General features: G+C 43.9%; 1 protein-coding gene and 1 pseudogene across 5 annotated transcripts in view; both read right to left on the bottom strand.

Moving 5' to 3' along the window:
- Positions 1-21,876, bottom strand: part of PIP4K2A (phosphatidylinositol-5-phosphate 4-kinase type 2 alpha) — a 149,021-nt gene that overhangs the window by 117,773 nt on the left and 9,372 nt on the right. The gene's annotated exons all lie outside the window — the stretch shown is intronic.
- LOC121148178 lies at positions 9,157-10,297 on the bottom strand (annotated as a pseudogene).

Raw genomic sequence — 21,876 nt, forward strand, 5'->3', positions numbered from 1 at the left:
AGCCCAGGGTGTTAACTTTCCCACTCTCACTGTTCCATGTCTGTGGCAAGCCATCTCTTCATTTTCCCACTGATTTGCTACTTTACTTAGCCATACGCACTTATCAAAATGTAAATTTAGGCACTCCCCAAGATATCACTGACTGCATCTTTATTCAACACCAATAATTGTGATAATAATAATCAGTAATAAATGCCTTTGATCTCAGTCATTCCCCTTTCTTCTCCCTCTCCTATCCAGTTCTTTTTATTTTTCTTGCCAACAGAAATCACTTTAAAAATATTTAAGCTAATCCACCCTCTGCAAGTTCAACATATTTTCTGATTGGCTGAACTGTACTTGTTTGCTTCATTATATTCTTTCTTGCAAATGTGTTCATGAAAACACCTATTGTCTTACCTGGCTGTCAAGAATATTCCCTACTTCAAACAAAAGATGGTATGTACTAAAACATAATGTCTACTTGAGGCCTGAATACACTATCAGCTTGAACTTTCTGTTATAGAAGATGCCTGGCCTATGGGTTCCCAGCATTCCCAGGGTCTTCTTTGTGCAAGCATTCAAGTATCTGAGGCATGCAGCCAAGCGAACCTTTGTGGCCCAGCTCTGAGTTTCACGTGCGGTTCTGGGTAAATTTCAGTCTACTGATGTGGTGCCTCAGCACTTCCTGCCCTGCAGAGTCATCTGCAGTTGCGTTCTGGGGTGTCCTTCAAAAGCATGGCTCGTAACCATCTTGCCTACAGCTGCCCACTCTAGCACACCACGCACAGCTGCCTCACTGTTGTACTGCTGGCTGGTTCAGCAAGCAGCCCACATGGTAGGTTAGTAAAGATCATGTTTTACACATGTGGAACTGATGAATGACAAAAGTTCCTTAGTGGTGACAATCTTGTCATCTAATCAATTCTGGCAGGTCTCCCATGAAAAATATATAAATACATATGTATTAAAGAATTCTTGTGTTTATAGTCTCAATAAAATTTTGATGCGAAGTATAGTTGTGTTGTGTTCAGAGGACATTACACATTAGAAAATGGAAATTATAACTTAAAATTGCATAGCATGACAGAATATACTCATGCAATTTTTGAAAGTAGTTAAACCAAGTACTGATATAAATGCATCAGTGGACTTTCTCATTCTTCAACCAATGTTTCTGACATTTAGCATCCGCTCAAGTACCTCCTTCCTAATAGGCAGAGGGGAGATATCAAAGTGTCTACTTTGGCAGTAGAGAAAATGTCTTATGCAATCTCGATGATGACAGAATCAAAGTCTCAGGGTGGGGAAAATGAAAAGCTTCTAATCCTGTCACCACCAGTGCTGGTACTCTCTGAACAGCATTAGGCCATGAGGCCATCAGAGGCCAGCTCCAGTCACACTGGAGCTATTCCCTATTCCCTCTTGTATTACTGTTACAGGCTGAACACTCCTAACCTGCAACTCCACAATTCAAAACACAATGCTGACAACAGAAAAAATGCAGGTGTGCTGAAAATATTGTATAAAATTATATTCAGGCTGTACGCAAAGGTGTACATGAAACTAAATGTCATGTTCAGACCTGGGGCAATCATTTCAAGGTATATCATCATATTTATGCAAATATTCCAAAATAAAAATAAAAATCTAGAACACCTGAGGTACCAAGCACTTCAACTATGGGCTGCTCAATCTGCGATTTGATGCTATTTATCAGATTTCTAATCATTTACTTTATATATGATTATAGTATCTCCTTCCCTTCCTTCTCATTCTAATCTTCCTTCATGAGTGACGGGCTTGGGGACGGAGTTACAGCTGGTGGGGTGGGTCAAGCATGGGACATAACTCCCAGTGGTGCCCATGGGAGTCCTTTCTGCTTGTAGACATTTCTCCTTGTCTCTCATTGTGGAAAACCATTCTGAAACCTGCTGAATCAGCACACATTCAGTTTCAGAAACAAGAAACTTGTTATTCTCCCAGGCAGCTGACTGCCTCCTTGAACACTCTGAACTCCCCAGATGTTACTATCTGGTGAAGGAGATCTAATCTCCCAACAATTTTTCCACAAATTACATCTCAGTGGAACTCCAGAAATCAGCCAGGGCAGAAGTCTTTAAATCTCTGGATTCTTCTCAGAGCTCAGAAAGATGATATCAGGAGGTAACAGGCCATTTTCTTCCAGTCAGTAATTCCAAGTTGAGGACCTAATCAACCACTGAGGAAAATGAGCTCTATTTCCTTCTGTGTTCTATGCACTGAGTGTGTAAAAGATGAGGTAATATTTCAGCACTTTTAACATTTCTCATGCTGACTGGGCTCCATGAATCCACTCTGGATTTGGCACACTGTGAAACACGAGGTTCACATCCTTCTGTAAGAAGAAGTCGCACCCAGCAAAGCACACACACACACATTCTGTCTCCCTTAACAGTTCTTCAACCCAGCACATGTGGGCTCACTCACAGAAGCAAAAGAAATCCTGTTTTGTTTTGCTCTATTAAATTCCTGTAAATTAAGTGTGATAATCTGATACGCTTATGACGTGACACTCCATGTGGTGCTATACTAATTTATAGCCCCAGTTAAGCAAGAGTAAGTCAGATTATTATTATTTTTTTTTAGGATGAAGGAAAAATTCAATCTCAGACTAAAGAAAAACTCTTCCCAAGCTAGCCATTTGTCATGGCATGAATGGAGTTGGAGAACACTATGCTAAATGAAAAAAAGCCAGACACTAGAAGGAAATATTGCATGAGTTTACTGATACCTGGAAACATTTTAATGTCAAATATGCACAGAAAGAACAAAAGTGGCTTTACAACCACAAAGGGGGAACAGAGAGATGCAGATGAGAGGAGATACAAAGCAGAATAAGCAAGCCTAAAGAACACAGTTAATAAAATTTTTAATATCTGAGATTCTTGCTAAATAAGTAGATTTTTGGCTGCCTTTGTCACACACACAAAAAAACCTTATGTGAGATGATACATATGTTAATTTGCTTCACCATAGTAACCATCTTATTATCTATATATTATTCTACAACACGTTTCAATGTGTGTATCTGGAGAAGAATAAATTATTTCTTTCACATGCAAAAACTGAAGCAAGTAGAACTGTAGGAAAGCAACCTAACAAACAGGGCTGCTGCCCTAACACCCTGCAGCCTCTGCACTGACTGCTCAGACTTATCATCTTGTCAAGGAACTGATGTACAAAAGCACAACGACTGGAAGGACATCCTGTACAAGGCCAGGGTTTGTCCACTCTTTCCAAACGCTTGAGCTCCAGGGCAGTGGTTAAGTGCTGCTTGGGGTGTCTAAGTCCTGGTTCTGCTCTTTACTCCAGCTCCCTTCTAACGTGTATCTGGGAAGCAGCACATAATGGCTCCAGTAATTGGGTCCCTGCCACCCACCTGGACAACCTAGACTGAATTACAGCTTTTGGGCTTTAGCCCAGCCCCGCCACAGCTGTTGTGGGTACACAGCTGGGTGAACCAATGGAGGTCTCGCTCTCTTTCCACCTGCGCTGCTTGTCTCTGTCTCTGCCTTTCAAATAAGCTGAATGAATATACATATTTTAAAGTCCTCAAATTGTGAATTCCAAGAAGACATTTCAGTCTAATTATTTCTTCAAATGTGTCTTAGTCTTACCTTTAATAGCATTTCAGCACAATAATAGCAGCTAACAATACCAGGCACTGTTGCATGGTTTTGATCAATGAATTTAGACCCCCCAAAATGACCTTATTTGGGGAGTAGTAGGAATGCCCCCATGTGCTGAGTACTAACATTTTTCCTTCCTGTACAGTGAGGGACCAGGGTTGAACCTGACTGGTTCATGTTACAGCTTGTTTAAGGTTTGTCCCCTCCGGGACCCGGCCCCTAATGTGACCATCCTGAGAGGTGGTGCGAGGCCTGTGAAAGCTACTGACGCCATCTCACAGGCGTTCTGGCACTCAGAATATGAGGTATTTGTGAAAACTGCCCTGTGCCCTCTCTTTCTCATGTGCTACTGCTGTTGCACATGCCTGATGTGGAACCTACTCTGCCAGGTGCTGCCCAGGCGGGCTCACCTAGTCTTGGAGTCGCAACCTTCAAACTGTGAACTTAATAAACATCCTTTCTTGACCAACTACACGGTTTCAGGCACAACGGACAAAGATGGGCAACTCCTGAGGTTGAACTTCTAGGCACCAGCTAGACTCCATACTTCCAGGTACAGCACCAGGCCACTCTTACATCACTAGGGCTTCCCCTCCTTGGAAATCACTAACTCCACTGGCTCCTGCAAGATTTACTGCCTTCATGTGTTTTTCAGCACTTGGAAGATTTTAAAGCAAAATTCTGGAAGATTTCCATCTTACCCCTTTTGGAAGAAAGAGGCACAGCATTAATGCTCCGCCCCCTTCCTTTTGAGGTAAGTGCTTCTCACCCAGGAAGCGGGCAGAGGGAAGAGCTAAGCAGACTGTGTCACAAAGCCCACCAGACACCATTCTCCTCCTCCTCCTCACCTCTCTGTGTGCTCACACAACTAAGCAACTAACAGCACATGACAGCATCCGTTTTGGGGAGGGGTGAGGAATGGGGCATAGAGAAGCCAACTGATTCTGGGAAGATCGACACATCCTCCAAGGCAGATGGAAGGGTGAGAATTTGAAACCACCAGGCTCCAAAGCCCACCCTTTCAAAAAATTACACAGCAGCTGCGTTGATAGCAGAACCATTGCATTTCCTATGAATGAGGAAGAAAATGAACAAAGGGACATAGTAGGAGCTGTGGGGATATGAGCGCCTGAGCAAACATCTTGTACATGCCCAGTCCTGACACTTGCTCTGGGCTGGGAAGAGAATGACTGATCTTCCTCTAGAGCACATTTTATCTTATTCAATCTTACAACAATCAGACCAGGGGAGGGGATGGGCAGAAGTGTTGGAATCCCCATATTGCAAACAAGAAAACTGCAAAGTTTTGTGAAAACCTCAAGAAATGACTGAAGGGGGTGGGGGTGGCAGGCATTGAGGTACAACAAGTTAAGCTGCTGACTGTGATGCAGGCAGCCCCAAGGGAGCACCAGCTTGAGTTCCAGATACTTTGCTTACAATCTAGCTCCCTGAAAATGCTCTTGAGGAGACAGAAGATGGCCCAAGGCTGGATGGGTTTCCAAGCTCCTGGCTTTGGCCTGGACCACTTCTGGCTGTTGTAGCCATTTGGGAAGCAAACCAGTAGATGAAAACTAGCCCCTTAATGTGAGTGAGCTTACATGCTTAGCTCTCTTTCTCTCTGTCAAATAAGTGCATCTTATTTCTTCCTTACGCTAAATGAATGACACTGTGCACACAGGCCCCAGCCCCACACCCTGTCTTACACAGGACGGTGGCTATGCCTGCTGTAATGCATCCAGGGCTCCGCAGTGTGGCTGCAGCAGGCCCCGCCCTCCTCTGTCTTGGCCAGCCACTTTTAGAGCACTCAGTCTCCCAGGACCTTCAATATCTAGAGGAAAGAGTGCCAGCCCGTTTCTCCCCATATCTGATGATGACAGGGCCCTGGCCTTCATTCTTAACTCTCTGGCTCTTTCCCTGTCAGTACCACTGAAGCCAGACTTCGTGTATGTCCCTGTGCATGGATCTTTGTACAAAACAATGCTGTGTGTTTCTTCCAGGAGATCTAAGAGAAGTCTCTTCCCTGTTTTCCAATATTCATTATTTTTCACCCTAAGTCTTAAATCTTATACCATTTGTCTAAAGTAGAAATACACACAAGAACATGAACCTATTTATTGCTTACATGGGCCCTACCCAATTCCAGCACAATGCTCAGGCCACCAAGGCCTCAGCAGACAAATACACGCTGCAGGGAAGCTCAACTCTTATTTCTCAGGGTCAGCTTTCTTAAGAACATAAGTAGCCTAACTACTGTCCAGAAAGTGTTGTGGAAGGCATCATAGAACTCAAGTCACCAAACTCCTTCTTCATTCTGGACCACGTATTAGAAACTGGTCAGGGTTGTGGCTGCTAAGAAATTCAGACCCAAGTTTCAAGTTCAAATGTCAAACAGTTACAGTGTTCAGATAGCAGTAGATTCACACAGGTATGCATCTGGGGAGCTGCTGGTCACCTGCAGAACCACAGATGAGCTTCACATGATCTGGAAAGATGTCGTTCTAGTCCTGGTTCTGCTACTGAGCACTCGCTCTTCATTCTCTGCGTATAAAATGGAAGGGGGAGGGAACCACAAAAACCATGTGGTTCTAACACCTTCTGATTAAAAAGGAAAATCCAATGAAGGAAGAAAACACGATGAAGGAGGTGCAAATCTGAAGACCACCCTCTCCTCTGTTTACATGCTGTACCTAGAGATCTAAGGAGTGCACAGTGGGGGCAGAGTAAAAGCAAGATGTTCCACTGGGTGTGAGAAGAAACTATCAGAACCCCCATTTACAATTAGCTTTACTTTGAAAGGCCAGAGATGCAGCTTTGATAAACACCAGCAATTAGGGGTTCATCTGTGAGATGGCCATGCCGCTTACCAACGTGCTGGGGCTCAGAAAACAAGACCCCAACACCACAAGTGGCCTCGGGGTGTGCTCAGGAGAAGCCAGAGAATACAAGGCCTCCCTGACCTTCCCCACATTCCCCTGCAAGCACAGGGAGAAGCTGTTCTCTGATGTTCCCTGATGGAACTAAAGATGGGATCTGCCAAGAAGGAATACAATTACCTTCAATCCTCTTACTGAAATTTCATTAACCAAAGAAGATTAGCTTTAAACCCATGACATAGGAAAAGGGTGAAAGTTACACTCCACACTGACAGCCCTGGGAATTTTGTCCCAGTCTGTTCTCTGGATCCATCCATATCCCCTGAAAATCATGTACCATGCCTCTACACTGCCCTCACCGCCCCCCACCATGGCCCTCTCAGCTATGGAGAAGCGTGCAAGTGTCAGCTTATGAGAGTGTGGGGTCCCCTCAACCCCCTGAGTTACTTGCACACATTACCAGGTGTGTGTGCTTCTGTCCTGTCCTGCCGGTTTACTTCAGCGGATGTTAAGATCAGAACCTTGACAGTAAGGAGAAATTCCCATCTGCCTCATAAACTCAGCAAGCACCACTGGGCCCCTCTGCCATTTGTCTGGCTCACTTACAGTAGGATGCCATCCATATGTGGTAGGCAAAGCAAAACCTTCAAGTAACGGGGTAGGGAGCGACCAGAAAAACATTTTGCACGCAGTGCTGCTCAAGCTTCCTCAGGATAAAATCCACAGATTTGTTTTAAAGATGAATACATTTTTCTTCTACATAAACACAATGTGTTCCAGACTTGGTGAGCCACCTTATGATCGCAGGTGGTTGTTAGTAATATGCTACTGGCAGATACTTTGCAAAATGAGCTTACTTAATCAAAAGCAAGAGAACAACCTGCCTATTGGGAAAGGAATTCAAACCATAGAGACAACATTTGAAAAGAACTGTGCATTTTTATCTGCAGAGGAGTTAACTCTTTCCTATCTGAATTATAACATTTCAGTGACTGAAAAAAGGATTTTCTTCTCAATACTACCACATCCTTATTACTAAAATTCTGCAAGAAATGAATGACAGCTAGGAAAACAAATTCTCCACACAGCAGCCGGTATTCCTGGCACAACAGATAAAGCCATGGCCTGTGACATCAGCATCCCATCTTACACCACTTCAAGTCTAAACTGCAGGGACTTCTGATCCGGTCCCTGCTACTGCACCTGGGAAAGCAGCAGGGGGTGACCCACGTGCTTGGGCCCCTGAAGCCTCGAGGGAGACCAAGAAGCAGCTTCTGAGTCCTGGCTTTGGCCTGGCCCAACCCTAATCATTACAGCCACTTGGCAAGTGCAGCAGTGTGCCCATCTCGCTTTCTTCCTCTCTGTGTAACTCAGACTTTCAAATAAATAATACTTTTTAAAATTACTCAGATACCTTTTAACCAAAAATTTCTGTATAACTGGTGGTCTGAAAATGGGAATCACCAGTTAATAATCAACAACACACTATATCAGTATATCTTTGTGAGGTAACTTTTTGGTCATTTTCACTTTTTTAAAGTAACAAAACAGATACAACGTAGGATCAGATCTTCAAATTGCTTTATCACAAAGAATACATTAACATCTTAAAAACCAAATTTAATTGCATAGATTTCATTTGGAGGTGAAAACACACAAATTGAATACATGCTAATGTTTAAAGTCAATGGTATTTTTAACGAGAGAAAGCTTTTATCTATTTATCTTTTGGGTATCCTTTTAAAATTCCTATGTATTATAAAGCAAACATAAAACAACACAGTAACACAAAACCTATAAATAAGAACTCACAGTCTGGGAAACTGATTCAACTGTTTTTGTTGAGATGCACAATAAAAAGCTTGGACACCTATAAGCAAATTAGTGGTAATCACTCTAGTTTGCCTTTGTTTTTTCCAAGTTCACAGAAAGTAACAACTTCTACAAACATTTATTACCTAATTGTTTTTCCCAATACAACCAATATTTGTTTTAATCAAGGAGTTTCCTGGAATGGATCCTTACTTACATCAAGCAAATCTGTCTAATTTATATATCAAATATATGTAAGCTATTTTTGTTCGTGTAATTTAACACAGAAAATATTTCTTCCCTTAACTCTCACTTCATTTTTTTTCCTAATTACAGAAGCACCACATTCTCAGTATTAAAAAGAAAAAAAAAAAACCTATAAAAAGATGAGGACAAAGTGAAAAAGATCCGTAACCCCTCTTGCTCCCTAGAGGCCCACGATGTCTTACAAATATACTACATCCTCCTTCAATGTGACATCATTTGGCCACATCAATATGCAAACTTCCTCCAACCTATGCACCAACTCCTGGGTATTTCAATACACAAACACACACTGTTACACTTAGCCTAAAAGCACCACTATTGGATATTTATATTATTTACAACTTCTTTTCTACTAACAGAAAAGTGCTTCTGTTTTGTAAGGAAGCGCATGTTACAATGATCTCCCTCAGATGTACCCAACAGTCGTTAAGTAGATAATTTTAGCCTAACTCACTGCTTGGAACTATTGTATATCCCATCACAACAGTTTTTCATGGTGAGTGTCTTGTGCAACCGTTTATGTCATTGTGTGGGACACCCAGAACCCATCTGAGAGTGTCTCATGTGAGTTCCGGCTCCTCCGTTTCTGATCAACATCCTCAAACGCTCACTCAAGGAGACTGCGGCCCTGAGACCCCAGTGGGAGACCTCAGTAGAGACTGTACTCCCTGATTTGGCCTGGCCCACCTCCAGCAGTAGCAGATGCAAGAGTTCTCTCTCTTGACCTTTCTTTTTTTTTTTTTTTTTTTTAAATTTTAGAGTTGGTTTATTAAGTTCAATGATGAAAGCCATCAGAAGAACATTCTCCTGAAAATTATTTTTTCTTAGAAAAAAAAGAAAGGAAAATCAAAACCCTCTCAGCTAAACCACAGATGCTGTGGCAGTCAAGCCTCCTGGCAGAAGGGGTCAGTCCATTAGTCAGTTGAATCACTTCCTGGGTCAGCAGGATTACAGTCTGGATGACCATCATCCTCGTCAAGCTCCAAGCCATCCATTGCCTGGAACGAAGACTCACCTACTTCCACATTGTTGCTGGCATCCTCCAAGAACTGGATATCAGTTGTGTCAAGATTATGATCTGTTTCAAACAGTTGTTTCCCACTTAATTTATTTTTTCCTGCTTGCGCTTCTTCTTTCATCTGTTTCTTTTTAATTTCCAAGAGCTCTGCATCAAATTTGGCCTTCCAACTTCAGAAATTCTCAATTGTAACAGGTGTGCTGTTGAATAATTGCTTTTCAGCTTCTTCTGCTTCTTTTCCCTTTTGTCTCTTTTCTTCCTCTCGCCTAGATTTTATCTGATCTACTATTTCATTTAATTTTTCTTGCACAGCTGTAACTAAAGATCATCACCATATCAAGATTTTCTTCAGCCTGTAATGCTAATAATTTTTAAATGTCTGATACATCAATATCATCTAGATTTTCCTGGGAGAATATTTCATAAAGAGGAGCTTCATCTGGGTATTTTTCACTGTATGTAAACTTGAGAGCAGTCCGGACAGTTTCATCATTTTCTCCTGCCTCAGATGTCACAGTAATGGTGAAGCTGGGTGGCTTTTCTGATAATACTGTGATGGAGTCAGGGCAGATGGACTCCAGTGCCTCAAGCTCGTTCCGCTGTTCCTTGCCTAATCTGTGGAGCTCCCACACATGCAGGGGCGCTGCAGCCAAGAGCTCAGCCAGCGCGGGGAACATGGGTGGCTGCAGGTTGGAGCGCAGGCACAGAGTCCCTGCCCGGGACGCCCGAGGTCGGGGCCAGGCTGGGTCAGAGGCGCTCCTGTCCCCTCTTTTTACCTTTCAAATGAAATGTAAATAAGTAAATAAAGATGTATGTTTTTCTCTACCACAAATAATCAAATTTAAATGGAATTGCTAAGTGATTTTTCATCTTGGATGTCCAATAACAGGAATAAATTTGGTCAGAAATATTTGACAGTTGTATTAGTCATCCTGGTTCAATGAAAAACAATTCTACTCAAATATTACTCTATGGGTGGGCATGCTGCCTGCTCAGTGAGACTCTGGCACCCCATCTCAGTGGTCCCAGCTCGGACTCCCCTCCCACTAAGTGAAGCCCTAGAAGAAAGCAATGATGGCAGTAAGTCTGGGTTCCTACTGCCACATGGGAGCCTTGATTGGAATTCGCAGCCAGCATTTGTGAAATGAGCCAGCAAATGGGGGTTCTTTCTATCACTCATCTCTCCTTCCTTCTCAAGTAATTACTTTTTCCAATTAAAAAAAAAAAACTGTTACTTTCTACTCAAGCTTCTTTGAACTTTTCACAAATTGTTCATAAAAAGAAATAAGATATTTCCATAAAAACAGAAAAGACATAAGATTTACATGCATATTTTTTAAAGTTCTTACTTCGAAACTGGTGAAAATTTCAAAACTCATACAAAATAGTTACCTAATTCTCCAGGCCTACTGAAAATGGTTTGCTTTATGTCGAATATGTAACATTTTAACATGAGAATCACGGGGCCAGTGGTCTACTTTAGCAGGCGAAGCCTCTGCCTGTAGCATTGGTATTCCGTGTATGTGCTGCTTTGTATCCCAGCTGCTCCATTCTGAATCAGATCCCTGTGAAAAGCCTGGACAAAGCAGAGGAGGATGGCTCCCGTATCTGGGCCCAGCATCTATGTGGGCGACCCTGAGAGAGCGCCTCGTTTGCAGCCTCCCTAAATGGGGGCCATTTGGGGAGTGAACTAGTGAACAGAAGCTCTTTCTTGGTCTCTCCTTCCCTCTCCCTACAATTCTGAATTTCAAATAGAAATAAATTTCTAAAAAAATCATGATCATCCATGTTAAATATATAATATCACCTTCTACAGAGCATCCTTAATTTTCTACTTAATTTCAGCTTTTAAAAGTAAGATTAGATTAAGGTTCCGCTAGAAAGGATATGTATTATAGCATGGGCTAATCATATTTCCAGGTTTTGTCTTTATTTGAAAGGCAGAGTGAGGAGGGGAGGTGGCAAGCTATAAAAAAGATTTTCCATCTGCTGGTTCACTCCCTAAATGGCTGCAATGGCCAAGGCTATGCCAAACTGAAGCCAGGAACACCCTCACAGGCAGGTGCAGAGACCTAAGCACTTGAGTCATCTTCGGCCACTTTCTTAGGCCATCAGCAGGGAAAAGCCTAGAAAATGAAGTACCCAGGACTGAAACTAGAGCTCACATGGGATGCCAGCATCAAAAGTGATGGTTTAACCCACTGTGCCACAGTGCAGGTCCCCTAATTTTAAACTTTGTATCCATCTAGAACAGTCAACAACTTAGGTCTCTGGGAAACTGGCAGCTGTAGTGAACACTGTCACCGTGTCACACAGCCACATGGAGTGGAAATAACAGCTCATCTGCAGGCTTTGGTTTATAAGCATGAACTTCCTTTGTTTACAAGAGAATTCTGCCTTTGTTGCTTCAATTCTTCACTGTCCTCAGCAGTTCGTTTTCTTCAGCAAAAGAGAAATGCTACTTTTATATCATGCGTAAGAATTAAATAGTAATATTACATGGCTTTCTCCTTTGTTGACAACTATTACCTAGACATAAAGAAGAGGCCTCCCCGTCCCCTTCCTGGTTTCTTCAGGTGCCAAGAGGTGGTGACATCGGATATCAGATGCTGCTACTGCACAGAGGGACCAGGACCAGAACCAAGGCCCAAGACGAACTTCAGGACAAAACAGAGGGGTGCTAACATCCAAAATCACAGACCACACACACACACAAACACGTTAAATGCTACCGGACTGGAGCCTAAGTTGTGATGAAGCATGGTAAGCCGCAGCTTGTGACATTAGCATCTCACATCAGAGTGCCCACTTTAGCACTGGCTGTTTTGCTTCCAATTCAGCTCTCTGATGATGTGCGTAGGAAAGCAGAAGAAGATGCCCCATGTACCACCCACATGAGACCCAGATGTAGTTCCTGCCTCTAGGTTTTGTCCTGACCCAGGCCCTGCCACTGCAATCACTTTAGGGCAAATGAAACAGAAAACAAAGCTCTCTTGACCTCGATGTTTCTTTCTCTATTGCTCTACCTTTCACATAGACAGATAACTATCGGGGCTGTGGCAGAGTAGGCTAAGCCTCCACCTGTGGTGCTGGCATCCCATATAGGCTTGGACTCGTGTCCTGGCTGCACCACTTCTAATCCAGCTCCCTGCTTACAGCCTGGGAAAGCACAGCAGGATGGATCAAGTCCTTGGATTTTTGTACCCATGTAGGAGACCTCGAAGAAATTTCTGGCTCCTGGCTTCAGACTGGCTCAGCTCCAGATGATCCAGCAGTCAGAAGATGTCTCTCTCTTTCTCCTTTTCTGTAACTCTTTAAAATAAAATAAACATTTAAAGAAATACAAATAAGTAAGTATCTTTTGGTGCTACTGGACTATGTCTAAGCCACAGAGGGTACAATCAGCCTAAGTGGCAAACCACAAACAGAGGGTCCCTACCTGCCCCTGGTGTGCAGGAACTCACTGCCTAAGAAGTGATTCTACCTGCCCCACACACCCTCGTTCTGCCGTAGCAACACCTCAAAGAAATGCTGAACGAGTAAGAAAACACAGATTTGGTCTTTCTGCTTGTATTTAAACAAGAAACCACATGCTTTATGTTTCAGATTCTGAGGCAGAAGGCAAAATGAAATAGTGGGCAGCGGGTCAGGTGGCAGCTGCTCTCCACTGGGGAGCTGCCCTACTACTCCAGCCTTGGCTGCCCTACGTGCTCATCTGAGCACCTGTCTTGCTAAACTGCCCCAAATCACTACAAACAGATTTTTAATTAGTTAGAAGCACATGTAAAGAAACAAGGCACTTCCTTATTCTCCTCTCTGCTGTTCAAAGCAGGAGATATGGTTTACAAAAGAAAGGGACCATCACACTGCCGCAGTCATAAACTGGCACAACCCTTTCAGAAAACAACTTGGCAACGCGTGTAAGAGCCTTACAATATTCCTATCCTTCACTCGTATAATTCCCCAGAAGGGAAAGTTGTTCTCAGCCAATCACCCAGAATAAGAAAAAGTTATGCACAGCAAGAGGTGGACAGCAACATTAGTAAGGCAGTAAAAGCTGGAACAATGCAGACTACTAAAAACTTCACTAGATTATTAGGCAGTTATTAAAGGTTAAAATCACATCATTATGAAGAATAATATAGTGAGATGATAAAATATAAAGAAAGCAGAATCTCAGTGAGATCTTTAAGAAGGTACTAGGAGAGGCTGGCATGGTTGCACAGCACGATAATTCTCTGCCTGTGGAGTTGGCATGCCATGTGGCTCTGGTTCGGTTCCCCCTGCTCCACTTACCAATTCAGCTCCCTACTTACAGCTTTGGAAAGCAACAGAAGATGGCTCAAGTTCTTCTACTCCTGCATTCACATGGGAGACACTGAGGAACTCCTGACTCCTACCTTCAGATTAGCTCGGTTTTGACGACTGAACCCATTTACGAAGTGAATCAAGAGATAGAATATTTCTCTCTCTCTCTCCCTCTCTCCTTCTCCTCCCTCCCCGGTCTGTAACTCTGACACTCAAGTTAAACAAATAAATCTCTTTTTAAAAAGATATTAGAAAGGAATACATCAAAACACAGCATGGGTTGTTTCTGAATAGGATAGTTATATTACCTTTTCTGTGTATTGTGTGTCATCTTGGAAGTTTTTAGAAAATATATATCTCGGGGGGCCCGGTGCGGTGGCGCAGTGGTTAAGGTCCTCACCTTGCATGCCCGGGATCCCATATGGGCGCCGGTTCTAATCCCGGCAGCCCCGCTTCCCTTCCAGCTCCCTGCCTGTGGCCTGGGAAAGCAGTCGAGGATGGCCCAAAGCTTTGGGAACCTGCACCTGCGTGGGAGACCCAGAAGAGGCTCCTGGCTTCGGATCGGCATAGCATCGGCCATTGCGCTCACTTGGGGAGTGAATCATCAGACGGAAGATCTTCCTCTCTGTCTCTCCTCTCTGTATATCCGCCTTTCCAATAAAAAAATAATAAAAATAAATCTTTAAAAAATATATATATATATCTCGGTCTGTACCTGCGGCTTGGTGGCTTAAGTCACTGCCTACAACATCAGCATTCGCACATGAGCACCAGCTCAAGTCCCCAGTGCCCTGTTCCCAATCCAGCTCCCTGTTCATGAATCTGGGCTGGCAGCAGACGGACCAAGCACTTGGGCCCTGGCTCCCACGTGGGAGACCCAAAAGGAATTCCAGGCTCCTGGTTATGGTCTAGCCCAGCCGGTTGTTGCAACCATTTGGGGAGTGAACCAGCAAATGGAAAAAATGGACACCTCTCTCTCTCTGCACACATCCGGGTCTCACCCTCTCCCTTTCAAATCAAATGATTCTTTAAAAAGAAAGTGTTTTTCTGTTGTTATCAGAAATCAGATTCTGCTAAGAAAATGACTGTCTAATTTATCTAAACAAACAGAAGAAATTTTATTTAACAGACTATAAAAACACTCACTATCATCTATTTACTCAGTCAAATATTCACTGGCATGTTTTAAAGTGACTATCTGATGCCAACAATTCAAGAAAAAAGTCAGTAAGACCACGGACTACACTATTCGAGGCTTCTCCTAGCCTTTTTTTTTTCTCTTTAAAACATCTCAAACTTGTTCCTGTCCCCCCTACTTCAGTTTAATGCCCTCCCACCCCCAAGTGCCATGTGCATGTATCACAACTGTTTCAAAACAGTTTTATGCCCGACATTTGAACTTTTCATCTGGCTGCACACACATCTAACTTGTGAATGGGTTGTATTCCAGACGATCACATGGAGGCTGGCAGTGTGCGCCTACGCGAAATGCAGTCCTAACCATGTCTAAAAGCCTCGGGGCTTGGTTTTGAGAGGAGCTAGCTCAAAAGTTTCTGTTCACATTCCTGAGGACGGCAGCAAGCCAGAGCAAACTACGGCAGAGGAGCTGCTGGGTAGCACGGAGAGGGGTAATTAGTAGACCCAGAGCACACTTGTGAAGCAATAAGATGGCCAGGTTGCAGGAGGGCTGCTGAGGACAATTTAAAGGCCCATAAGAAATGAGTGTCCACTTATTTAGAGCAGTGTCTCAACACTTTAGCTTGTGCAGCACTAGATAGCAGGGCTTCTGCCGCAATGCATCCAGTTATCTCTGGAAACAAAATCACCAATGATGACTCTGTGTGTGTGTGTGTGTGTGTGTGTGTGTGTGTGTGTGTGTGTGTGTGTGTACGCACACTATAGGTGTGTGTCTGTGTTTGGGAGGAGTCCAGCCAGGGAAGAAAGTTGTTCAAAATATATAGCAAATGTAAGCTTCTGTGGCAATGCCAAAACACATGCCTAAAGAACACTATATTTTTTGCACACACTACAAACTGGATTTTAGACTAACACCTATGGAACTCTAGCATTAGAATGCTTAAAAATACATTTTGGTTTGAGAAACGGTTGGGTTTCTAATAATTACAAAAAAGGACTTAGCAGACATAGAAGTGAGGATTACTGAATGGAAAGAATAACTGAACTTCTAAATGACACCTATTACGACAAAATGCCCAAAGGTGAGAGATCATTCACATTAATCCATTCCAGCGGGGGCATTTGGCCCTGTATCAGGAGGAAGAACATGGATAAGGCAGGCCTTTTCCTGCTTGCTGATGTGGCTGTGCTCAGCTGTCTGCATCTAGCTGCTATGACTTGGCGGCACTGAACAACGAAGGATCCCAGGGAAACTGCATAGGAACAGTTCTTGCATCACATGCCACACTCCCTATTCATCCAGCTTGTGTAGCAGCATTATGGAACAGGTATGTAGCAGAAAAAGGCTACACAATGAACCATTTTCAAACCTGGAAGGCAACTTTGTGACTCCCACTTTCCCTCCTTTGGTCCCGTGTAAACACCACCTGAGAGCTTCCTCAAAGACCCCGACACTTGGTAAGGCAGGCAACACTTGAGAAGGCAGGCGTGAGTAAATAACCATGGGTGAGAGACCCAAGAGGAGTGCAGCAGCTGCCAAGGCACCTCTGCACATCAGCAAATGAACCTCCTCTATGCAGGTAAGCCTCTTACAGGGTGCTGCTGCTGCCTAGTGCAGCCTCTTGCCATACTGTGCAGATGGAAGTGCTGATTTCTGCACCACCTCGACCTCAGGGCCAGGAGCCTTGGCATCCACTAAGTGCTACAGATGTCACTGTAACACCAAGCCTCTTCCTCCAAGTCTAGGTACAGCAACTAACACTGAGCCCTGAATGAATGTTAGGGTGTCTGCAATGTGCAGATACGATTCTAATCCTAAAAGACATTGTATCACAGCCTAAAGAAATCAATGAGATCAGAAGTAATTTAAATAGGAACACATCCATAAGAATGGAAATGTATAAACCGTAGAAATGGCAGTTTCTTGAAAATGTCATATGCCCTTAATGTTTCTGTCTATCTCATGGATTCTGTCCACAGTCTTCTCCAGGTTGTTCACCAGGTCCAACCAACTGTAGGATCCAGCTCATAAACCAGTAATTCTTCCCAGGCAGCTTATTAGGCCTCTGTGTCTCATGGCATCTGAGCATACAGATGCTCACAGGGCTAGAGAAGAGCCATTAAGGGCACTGGCCAGGAGGATCCTGAGTGCCCCTCCTCTCAGGTGGGACCCAAGCTGGCGCCACAGGAGACCCTGTTCCTGAAGCCACAGCTGCTGGATCTGGACTGTGTCCAACTTTGTTTCCTTCTTAATGAATCAAATTAGGATTCAGAGTGTTTAATTGCCATTTGAATGCACACAGAGCTGAGGACAAATAAATTAAGAATGTTTGTGGCATCTGCTAGTGCAGAGATGCTAAGCAAAACTAGTACTCTTTGCAAAGAGGTTCATGGAAAGTGTTGCAAAGATTAGAGACCCTGCTGCCCCAAGACAGTGAGGGACAGAGTCTCCCTGGACCCTGGTCTACAGGAGCTCAATGGACCTACTGCCCTCATGCATCATGAGTTACCCAAGGATTCTTATGGTTCATTAGCTGACCTGGCCTGTGTGACTGTCATGCGCAACCAAATAAATTCTGAATACAGTACTTGTGTTATTTCTCCCACTTACCACCTGTTTATGAGCCTTTTCCCAGTGAGACTGTGAACTCCATATATGCTGACTTTCTCATCTTTCTGTGTCTGAGGCCTTGATTAGTATCTAATAGTTAGTAAATGGTTAATAAACAGCAAAAAGATCTCATTTAAAAGATCTGTTTAAGAACATTCTTTGTCAAAGGAGTAAGTCCTTTCTTTAGATATTTGATACAAAGCTTTGCTTTGGGGAGAGCTGTGCTAACATTGGGCTTTTTAACCCAGTGCTGGTAAGGCACTTACCCAGGCACAGCATTCTCCCTGTTAACAAGCTGCCCACAATACAACTAGCTGGGCTTCAAAGGGAGATCTCTTAGCATGCAAGGGAATGTACACTGAAAATATGTACAAAAGCTTTACACCCCAGATTTGCCAGTAGGCTTTCAAATCATTTCAGTCTTTCCACCACAGATCATTAGGTTAAAATAACTGACTTAGGGCCCAGCACCATAGCTTAGCGGCTAAAGTCCTCACCTTGCACCCATCGGGATGCCACATGGGCACCAGTTTGTGTCCCAGCAGTCCCATTTCCCTTCCAGCTCTCCCTGCCTGTGGCCCAGAAAATCAGTTGAGGGTGGCCAAAAGCCTTAGGACTCTGCACCCATGTGGGAGACCCAGAAGAGACTCTGGGTTCCTGGCTTCAGATTGGCACAGATCCGGCCATTGCGGCTGCTTGGGAAGTGAATCAGTGGATGGAAGATCTTCCTCTCTGTCTCTTCTCCTCTCTTCCCAATTTACTTCCCAATAAAAATAAATCTTTAAAAATAACTGACTTAAGTTATACTCGTCAGATTATAGGAATTTTCACGCATATGCAAAAAACACTTCAAGTCACTCCATGTGTCAAAAGTTTTCTTAAGTGATCAAACTGTAGCATATGCCCATGTAAGCAGTGAACTGACTTTTCAGGTAGGAATGAGGCTTTACACAATACTATATGCAACTTTTTGCATCTTCTTCAGTTAAAAGGCATGAAGATGGGGCCGATATCTGACTTAGAAATTAAAATCCCAGCTATGGCCAGAGTCCCACATCACAGTACCTGGCACTGGCTCCCTGCCCAGGCTCCTGAGTCTCGTTTCCTGCTAGTTCACACTCTGGAGGTAGCAGGTTCCTGCCGCCCACATGGAAACTTGAACTGAGTTCCTGCTCCAGCTTCAATCCCAGTTAGGAGCTGTGGAGGGCAACTGGGAAGGAGTAAACTAGTAGATGGGTCACAATCTCACTCTCCCTCTCCCCCACCCCAAACAAAAACAACACAGAAAATCACAAAGTATGGACAAACAAAACACTGTATCTAATGAATCCAAGACTCATCTTATCCAGAGCATCTAGGCAGAAGGTGACATTATATTCTTTTTAACATATGAAAGATTACTAATAGAGGAGAAAGCAATTATTGAATACCATTAATGGAAAAAAAAGAAAAGGGTGGGCATTTGGCACAACCATTAGGACACACACTGAGGGGACCAGCACTGTGTTGCAGTCACTTAAGCCAGTGTTCCCAACATCCTGTATCAATTAGTTCAAAACCTAACTGCTCAGCTTCCGAGCCAGCTCCCTGCTAATGCCCCTGGGAAAGTCCCAACAAGGCTGAGACCCTGTTACCCCTAAGGGAAACCAGGATGGCATTCCTGGTTTCTGGCCCAGGCCCAACTGTTGCAACCTCTTGGGAAATATATCAGCAGATCCAAGACATCTCTGGGTATCTCCATCACTCAGCACGGAGGACACTCACATCCCAGACTGAATGAAATATCTAGGGGTAAAGTCTTGGCTCTGCTTTCAATTCCACCTTCCAGATAATGTACTCCAGGGCAGGTATCAGATGATGCCACTCAAGTGGGAAATCCAGCCTGAGTTCTTGGCTCCTGGTATGAACTCAGTTCAACCCCAGCTATAGTATGCATTGAGGAAGTAAACCAGTGGACAGAAGATATCTCTCCCATTCCCTCTCTCTCTGTATATGTTTTTGCCTTTCAAGTAAGTAAATAAATAAGTCTTAAAAATCTTGATCTGTAGTATCCCAGGTAAAAATCAATCATCCTTTCTGCTAATCCACATCTTTGCTGCATCCTGACACTGAAAAGAATTCTTTCCATATTGTTATCTGTGGAAACGAGCAGCTCAAAGTCATAATAAGGCAAAGGCAAACACACAACAATCAGGTGCCACGAAGAAGAACCAACAGAAACAGACCCAATGAAAATCTGCAAACCCAGAATAATTATTTTTAAAATGTGGAAACGTTTACATTGAAATCACAGCAAACACTCTTATACTGACCCACATCTCAGACTGCCCAGGACCACCTTCTCGGCCTTCACCTAGTTCCCTGGGCTGCCCCTGAACACCGGGATGCTATTTCAGAGAAGCTGTGCGCTGGCTGCACTTCCTCGGTGAGGCTCACAAGGCAAAGTTCTCACATGCTGTCGTAAACAACAGCTCTTTCCCTGGCAGACTTGCGGTCACCCCAAACCTCTTATCACCAACTCACAGCAAGTTTTCCCCATTCTCTGACGTATCGCATAATGCACTCAGCAAAAAATGCTCTCAATATTTTGCTCAATCGTAACACAGACACACAAATCTTTAAAACCTGATGAAAATTTAATGTGAAAGGCCTCGGTGCACCAACTGAGCACTAATGGCCTATGGCTCTACTTGCTCATTCAACAATATTTACAAAGTGCCTACTACATAAAAACACTGTGGTAGGTTCAAGGGATGTAGCCTGTGAAACAAAGTCTCAATTGCTGTGGAGCTTAACCTTCCACTGGGGGGATACCAAGAACAAACTACCTGGTTTCAGCTCCTGCTATGCATCACCAAAAAAAACCAGAGTGATGAGTGGAGGGGACCACCTGAGAGGAAGAAGCCGACAGGCCATCAGAGAAAGTAACCCCATCAGCTGAGGGACAAAAATAACATATGGTCACAAGCATCCCAAGATCTAGAATCCAAACATTCTAGACAGAATTGGAAAAGCCAATCCAGGAGCTTTATGGCTGCTCTGAGCTTGTCTCACTTGAGGAGCAGGAAAAGGGCCGAATGGAGCAACGGCAGAGCTAAGAGACAAGGACAAAGCAGGAAGAGGCGCCAGGCCAGCAAGCCCTCCAAAGCCACGGCAAAGAACTCTGAAATAGGAGGCCTGGCAGAGGCAGTGGGATGGCATCAGTTATTTCAGAAGGATAACTCCACCACTGCTGGATAGAATTCTAACTACAACAGCGACAACAGTTGGTAGCCAGTGTTCTAGACAAACAGGATTTAAATAGGAAGGAAGATGGAGATTCACGACTCAGAAGTGGGACATGGAGGAGGAGTGGTGAGGAAACGATGAGTCAGTTCCTGGGCTTGGAGCTGGGGCACACGGGAAAACAATGGTCCATTTATGGACATAAGGAAGACACCGGTATAGGGCATGACAGGGATGGAGCACAGCAGGGACAGGGAAGCAAGAGTTTTAGCTGCAGCACCTCAGACACGGACTGCATATTGATGCAAAGATATCTGCCAAGAAACCAAATATGGAGCTGGGGACGGAATGAAAACAAACTGAAGATACAAATTCTTCAATCAGTCACATAAGATTATTTGTAAAAGTCATGAGACTAAATTAAATCATATAATCATATAGATAAAATGTGTAATTTGCAGGGGCAGGCATTTGGCCCAGTGTTTGAGCTCAGGTCCCAGCCCAGCTCCTGATTCAAGCTTCCTGCTTACAAGCACCCCACAAGGCAGCAGTGATGGCTCAAGTACTTGGGTCCCCGCCACACACATAGGATACCCATCCTGAATTTCCAGTTCCTGGCTTTGGTCTGGTCCACTTCAGCTACTGGAGGCATTTAGAAAGTGAACCAACAAATGGGAGACTGAGCCACACGAATGCCTCTGGACAGAGTTGCTAGCAGTCCAACATTTCGAGACCTGAGTTACAGAGGAGGACTCTGTGTATGGCCAGAAGGAAAATAACCAAAGCCAAATTTAAAAAAAAAAAGACACCCTAGATGTGAAGCCCTAAGCATCACCAGCAATGTTTATGGGAGCAAGGCAAGACCAGCACCCTGTGGAGAGGCAGGAACGAAAGCCTGGCTGGAAAGAGAACCTGGCAGGTTGGAGGCAGGCAGCAACTACAGGCAGCAGCAGGCTCTTTCACGATGGTTACAAA

The sequence above is a fragment of the Ochotona curzoniae genome, unplaced genomic scaffold, assembly GCF_017591425.1.
Source record: "Ochotona curzoniae isolate NIBS_2020 unplaced genomic scaffold, NIBS_Ocur_1.0 scaffold_4683, whole genome shotgun sequence".
Classification (NCBI taxonomy): domain Eukaryota; kingdom Metazoa; phylum Chordata; class Mammalia; order Lagomorpha; family Ochotonidae; genus Ochotona; species Ochotona curzoniae.